The sequence below is a fragment of the Penaeus chinensis genome, chromosome 34 (assembly GCF_019202785.1).
Source record: "Penaeus chinensis breed Huanghai No. 1 chromosome 34, ASM1920278v2, whole genome shotgun sequence".
NCBI lineage: Eukaryota > Metazoa > Arthropoda > Malacostraca > Decapoda > Penaeidae > Penaeus > Penaeus chinensis.
The window spans coordinates 17,176,411-17,183,910 of record NC_061852.1 but is presented as its reverse complement, the minus strand read 5'-3'; positions in this window follow the sequence as shown (position 1 = coordinate 17,183,910).

The window sequence follows — 7,500 nt, the reverse complement described above, 5'->3', positions numbered from 1 at the left end:
CACACGTGTCTGTGTGTGTGTAATCCTACAACACAAAACTACCCATCTCGCACAATTCTGCACCCTTAGGCCGTCTAGCGATCGACATTTCGTGGCGCTTTCGATCTCGCCGCTCTGACGGACAAGAAATAGAAACACAAACACGTTCTATTTTTGGTCTGTGGTGACCGACTGTTCGTCTTGTTGTTCCATTCGTTGTGTTCAAGGTCCTGTGAATTCTTGTAATGCGAAAGGTATCGGTGACAGTACCAGGGGCATTCTGATATCTACAGAAGTTTAAGAAACGCTCCACAGAGTGTCACCTGGACGGGGAGAGGCATGGTTACCATTGCTCCAAGTTCTTCGGAAAATGATAGTGTACTGACCTTCAGAATGTTGAAGTCATGTGAGAGTGAGCGAGGAAGTCATCAAGGACTGCATAATTCCAAATTAATGATGTTATTGTAAATTCCATTTATTTTCTACGATGGACTATGTGCCTGCTTTAATTAATACGTCAAATATCGAAACAATTTCTTGTCTACATGACTGATCATGATGCAGATACGCTTTGATGCATGTATGGCTTTAATCATGGGAGGCTCTGGTAGCGAAGGACGAACTTCTCTAGAGTAGAATAACACACACATACATATATGTGTGCGTGTGTGTATACATATACGTACACACTCACACGCGCGCGCGTACATACATACAAATATACATACATACACAAAACTATTTGTATGTGTATGAATATATATATATATATATATATATATATATATATATATGCATACATACACACATACATACACACATACATATATATGTGCGTGTGTGTGTGTGTTTATTTATGCATGTGCATATATACAGAACCATAACAGCAATAAGTTATGCTTTTATGAAGAAGAAGAAAAAAACAAGTGAAGAAATCACATGAAAAGAATTTTGATAAGCTAGAATAGGTTTTTGAACTCGCAGATGACGCTTCTGCTCCTACCCCTTTCCGTTGAAGGCAAACCTCATTCGTGGGTGAAGGAACTCTACAATATCCAAGAGGATTGCTTCCTGTAGGATTACTGTTAGTTCTCATTCTTTGGGCGATTCATCAAAATCCTTGCGTAGTTACCTTCCAGATGGACTAAGCTAGCCTATGCAGTTCATCACATCGCAGAAGGCATATTTACGGGCATGTATGGTACTTCCGATCTTACTAATAACAAGGAGCGTAAGAAACCTACTTTTTACTACTAGGGTAGAAATCGTCATCTTCTGGCGCGCATGTCAGGTTAAAAAGAATGGTTAATGGTTAAAACATATAAATGTGCTAGACATCGAAGGTCATTTAGCCCTATTATGAATTATTGTGGCGAAAGGGGTATAAATTAGTTCATTATTAAGGGAAAATGTGTTAGATGTCAATAGTCATGCAGCATTATTAAGTAGAACGGTAGTGATAAGTGTGAATGTGAATGGAGTAAGGGAAGGATTAGTAAAAGGGAGACAAGGTTAAGGCTGAACGGTGAATCGATGCAATGGAGGGTATCTATGAGGAAGAAGAACCTGGCAAATGATAAAGTTGGAGGTTTCGTGAGGATGTTCAACAGGCTGGGGGTCGGGGAAGAGAGGACAAGTATGGAATAACAGAGGAAGTGGCTGCAGCAAAGCGGGGACAGGATAACAGGACGTTTGGGACTGAAAAAGGAGCATTACCCGAGGAACATGTAGGTGGGTCAGAGTGTTACATGAGATAGGAATGCGTTAGGCGAGTGGCCCATACGCAAGCGGGAAAGAGCAGTTTCCCAATGTCTGTTATGGTGGAATGAGTCTGACCAAGGGGAGATGAAAGGTATAATGGTTTGTAACTTATTGCTAGCAGGCAAAAAGGAAACCCTTAAAGTAAGGGTAATAGTCGGTGAATAAATGACAAACGGGGTTGGTGGGATGTGGACAAGCGGCGGAGCGTGCTAAGGCATCTGTTTGCTCTTTGCCGGGGTTTCCAACATGGCTGATACATGTCAGTAGAAGAGATACTGAGTTGCGCGAGTCGTTAAAAGATAGTGAAGCATGAGGAAGGGATGTAATACATGTAAAGTGAAGAGAATGGCACGTAGTTCTGTTGAAAGGTCGCTGGATTCAGGAGTAAGGAGTTTATGTTCAGGAAAGGAAGACTACAGCGAAACCACGGGTACTAGAGGAGTGAGTAGAGATATGATTGAGAAAAGAGTGCGAAGGACAGAAGGTGGGATATCTGATTTGGATCCGTGAAAAAGAAGAGTAATTACAGAAGGAAGGTATAAGGAGGAGGGAATGGACGGGCAGAAAGAGGAAGGGGTTCGAGATGGGGAAAGGGTGAAAGGGAAAGAAGAGCATCCATACGAACAAGGAAAGGAGTAGACAAGCGTGGAGGAGAGGAAGAACAGTTTGGAGAGAGAACATTTGTGAAAACGAGTATGGCTCTGTAGAAAGAGCAGGGCACAGCATTGAGAGAGGGATGACAGTCTTGATTCAGCACATAAGCCCTTTGCTGTAGAGGATTTAGCGGTAGAAGGTGGCCTAAGAAGAGATTAATTTTATTGCAGACTGAAGAAGCTGTTAAAGAACAGACATGGAAGGGCCATAGGCAAAGATAACTAAATCATCCATGTACAGCGATGACCGGATACCTAGTGGTAGGACTGAAACTTAACTATTTACAGCAGGGAGGTATAACATGGGGCGGAACACACCGCCTTGTGGGACACCTTCTAACTGAGGGAAAGAAGAGGAAGTAGAAAAGACAAAGGAGGTAGGTGGGAGATGTCGTAGCATACAGTAATGTATACTGTCAGGGCCTTTGGGGATGTTGCGGCATGACTGTAAGGGGTAATAGAGCTCAGAAGAAAAGGGAACATTATAAGACTTTGTAGAAGATAAGGAGATGGGAGTGCACTCTTTGGCTGACTTTATGGAAGAGAAGTAAGGAGAAAGGTGAGAGTCACTACTGACATGGCTAAAATAGGCACCAAGTTCAGTAGCTTCAGAGGATCAGAGATGAGGGTAATTCGGATATGGGGGGCAGGGGCTGGATGAGGGGGAGATTTATCTAACAGTTGTTAACTGTTTGTGATGAAATTGGGATTGTAGAGTTTCAAAGGCTGCAAAATCAATAGTAAGGGTAGAAGAGAAGTAAATTGAAAATAACTATAATAGAGCAGCAAAGAAAGATTCAAACAACTGTGCAAAGGATAGTAGTTTGAAAGGAAAATATAGCTTGCGGTGTTTTCTGATAGAGAGAGACAAAACGGTAATTGGAAATTAGTATTGGGTGATGTGTAAGAAAAGTCTCTTGAAGGCAGAAAATAGGTAAGTTATAGGAAAATAGAAGATGAAGATCAGGTCCGTGTGAACGGAAACCTCAGATATTCCAGGAGAACCACCATAAAGCAATCAACGAATAAAAAGGATAGAAATGGGTATCGGAAAAGACCAGGGGTAGGAGGTGAAGCATCAGGAGGAACATTAAAAGAAGTAGGAAGGCCATTGTTGTGGCAGAGAGGAGTCAAGTGAACATCCAAGAGGGTGCGGTGTGACAATGGGGGAAGGAGGGGTTTGGAATAGGAAAGAGGGGGAGGATGGGGTGTGCTGGGAGGGACTGGGAGGAAGAGAGGTAGGGGGGGAACATGAGGAGGATGGATATCGGCAGTCACTCTGAATGGAGAGGGAATCGGAGTAGAGATATCGGAGGGCGGATGAGGGAGAGGAGTGTTTTCATGTATAAGAAGTTTCATATGTCCTAAAGATTTTCTAGAAGGAAGTTGGATGGGGAGGTTTGTAAGATGAGGGTCATCTTATGAGGAGGAGAAGGGGAGATAGACATCTGAGGAGCAGATGTAAGTGTAGAAGAGGATGTAGCAGACGGGGTGGAACTTTTAGATTATCTTGTGTGGTAGGTAAGGCGGGGGGGGGGGGGGGGGTAGGCATTGAGGGAGTGGTAGAGATCGGAGTATCTGGATTTAAGTTGGTAAAAGAATTTGACTGGGCGGGAAGTTTAGGGTTAGACAAAAGGGGTACAGGGTAGGATGTAGAGAAAACTTGGAAAGAGGAGTGGAGCAAAGGACAGCACTGGAGTAGGGAGTGAGAGAAAAATCTCATCAGCGTGCTTCCTGCCTGGCCTCTCGTAGGATGAGGCCAAGCTTGAATTTGAGAACTGCTTCCTCAGACTCAGACTTGTAGGCAGGGCAGTTCCCATAAAATGCGTTATGGGAATCACTACAATTGACACATGTATGTGATGGTACAGAGTAGTTTGAATGGTTGTGAGGGCTATGGGTTGTGACAGTGGCAGGAGGGCCAAAATGCCAACAGGATTCTCGGCCAATGTAAACCTCATGGGGTAGGTAATCTTGGCAATACTGGTGTAGGACTTACAACAACCTCTGGGGGGAATAGTGTAGCACTGTACTGAGACTGCACTATAATCAACAAGGCAGGCAAGTAGGTCGTTCTCATAGTCTGACCAATCCTTGTTGCAGAAAGGGCAATCAGTCGGGGAGATAGAAACAGTTCCAGTTCAGTTATTAAGGGAAGATTGAGGTTGAACAGGAACAGGTTTGCCTGTGAGGTCCACCAGAGTAGACAGTGCACGTGTTTGGGACTCAAATATAAATGTGACAAGCTGTGAACAATCAGGTAACTTTGCCTATTTGTTTTTGGAGACATTGTTGGAATAGAAGGGTATTGTCACAGTATGTGGGTGTAGGAGTATTCACAAAAAAACGATCCCACTTGACTAAAAAGAGTACTCAAAAGGTTTGCAGAGGTGGGAATAGTAGAGGAGAGAGGGCAGGAGGAAGAGGGATGGGTATGGAGTGAGGTAGTACTGTGGGCAGGAGGACATTAAAGATGAATAGTAATAAGGGAGGAGGAAGCAGAAAATTAAAATTGTGTAGGAGGAAGATATGGAGTAGGGGATGTTGGGAGAGAGGGGTGTCCTCTGAAAGTTGGGTTTTGACCTGGGTGGATGATTCAGGATGGGTCAAGTTGGCAGCGAGAGAGTCTGGGGTCGGGAAACCAGAGAGCTTAAAATCAGGGAGGCTAATTGACAAATGGGCAAGCCCCAGTGCCCCTAATAAGACTACAAAACCTTTCTCGTTGGCCAATTTAAGTCTAACATATGTGGCGAAGATAATCAGTCTACCCCTCAGGGTTCCAATGAAGGGTAAGGGCAAGACGATTAACCAAGGGAATACCGTACCGTGGCTCCCCGAGGATGTTCATGTTTTGTGCTAAACCAGCCTTTCATCCTTTCAACAAGGCTCTCCCATCTTAGGAAGTGGACAGAAGGGGTTGGAGAAGTGAAGGAAAAGGAAAGGAGAAGAAAAGACCATGCAATTTTATTTGAGCCCCATAAAGAGAAGCAAGAGCAAGGATCACATTTACATAATCTGTATAATTCATTGCATGGGAGGTATATTACAGAAGTAATACGCAATTATGCATGCAACATCTGCATGGTAAGAAATAAAAGATGACACAGTATGGAAGATGTAGACCTTTAATGGCATAACAACAAAACTTCAAATGCAGTCCTCTTGGAGTAGAGGTCCTCAACCTGCTTGAGGCCATTGCCCACTTCTGATAAGCCATATTCTTTTAAAGGAAATTGAAACTTTTGCACAGTAATAGTAATTCTTGTTGAGTCATTCTTCCTATCATCAGCAGTTAATGGTATATCGGACTGACAAACCTCATCCTTGTGATTTACTCTCCTCGTCTGCACACCAGTGGCCAATCTTTCTTTCAAACGTTTGTATAAGCCAATCTGTTGATAGTGCAGCAGGTATCTCTTCCCTCACGTGTCCAGTCGCATGTTGCTTGATCAGCTTTAGGATAAATCTTTTACTTCTCAACTTTCCTCTCTATCTCATACCTAGACTCGCATTCTTTATTCTGTAATTATGAACATTGATTTTGGTCCCCCTTTATCTTGTCAGTAATTCAAAAATAATCATATACTCGAACTGATCCTGGAGAGTGCTTATTTCATCCTTTGCAAAGTCTTCAGGACAAAAATTTAAGTCCTATTCAAGTACCATGAACATTTTTCCTCAGTGCGCCCCCCTCGACAAGGCCGAATCGAAGCCATTTTGCCACAGCAGTAGTTTAGCTGTCACTCCTTTATTCTTTGACATGAGGTGGCTTTTGTCTCTTTTATCATTGTCTCTCTGGTTCTATGACTGAACTTTCTCTCTCGGTCAGGCAGTACCCGCTAAGCATACCGCCCGGGTACACAGAATCATTTTATATCAACTGAACTACAGCAGATCCAATTGTGAGTTACTGGACTGTAGCGTAGCCGACACTGACGTGCGAAACTACAACTGACCCAACTCCTTATCTCTATCCCAAAACTCAGATGATGACTTGCATGAATCTTCCAGTCTTTCCTATTTTATGTGAGGAGAGTCGGCCATCATCTAAAAACTCAATTTTACTATTACGTGCTTAGTCCCTTAACTACCCAGACTCCAAGTGCAATTCTGCTTGCTTCAGCACCCTTCTTGCCATACTTCATCTGACACACAAATCTCATTTACTTGCACCTTGTCCCAATAGCAATTTCGGAGAATAGCAATTTTAAGGAAATTGTAATCAATACATTGATTTTGCAGATAATATTCCCAACGCCATGTATAAAGGCATGAAAGATTTAGGTCGAAGCTCACGCCAATCTTCAGCATTCGAACAGAACTCACGGGGGGGGGGGGGGGGGCTAGAAATGATAATTAATAACTTCGCAGAATAAGATACGTAACAGACGTGTTTCGGCGTAATGTTTCGTTATAATTACATGCAATGTAATTCCGATAGAAACATTGCATAAAAGTGCACCCACTGCTCTGTGAAATTAATCAGTGACATTTAAACCTGTTCACGTTCGATTTCCTGCATTCAAACCTTCTTCCTCTCCTCCTGCCTCTTAACTGACGCGATTCATTTTCAGATATACAAAAAATATAATGGAAAAAAAGGACGCGTGGCATATTTTGTTTAGTCTATCAGGGAAATTTAGAAAAGGGCTGACCCGTATGGCGCTAGACTCGAGGTAAAAAAAAAAAAAAATAATAAAATAAAACTAACATGCAAATCATTGAGACACAAAGCAACAATGCATTTGTTTATTTTTTAAGATGATGGGCATGTAATCAAAACAGATGAGCATAATAAAACGTACTGCAAAGAGAAAGAAGAAAGCCAGAAATGCATTAGAATGATTTGATGAACACAACAGATTAGTAGGAAAGTAAAGAAAATATCACCAGCACGACAACGGAATTACTGTCGATTCCTCGCCATCTGGTAAAAATAACAGATTATCTATAACAGATACGAGCTTGCTTTAGAGAAACAAAATAACAAGACGCTCGAAATTGCTATGAAGGAACTCTGAAAAATGAAAAAAATATGAGGCCACAGAATCACAAGAAAGAAAAATCACAAGACTTTCGAAATTACAATGAACTGAAAAAAAAAAAA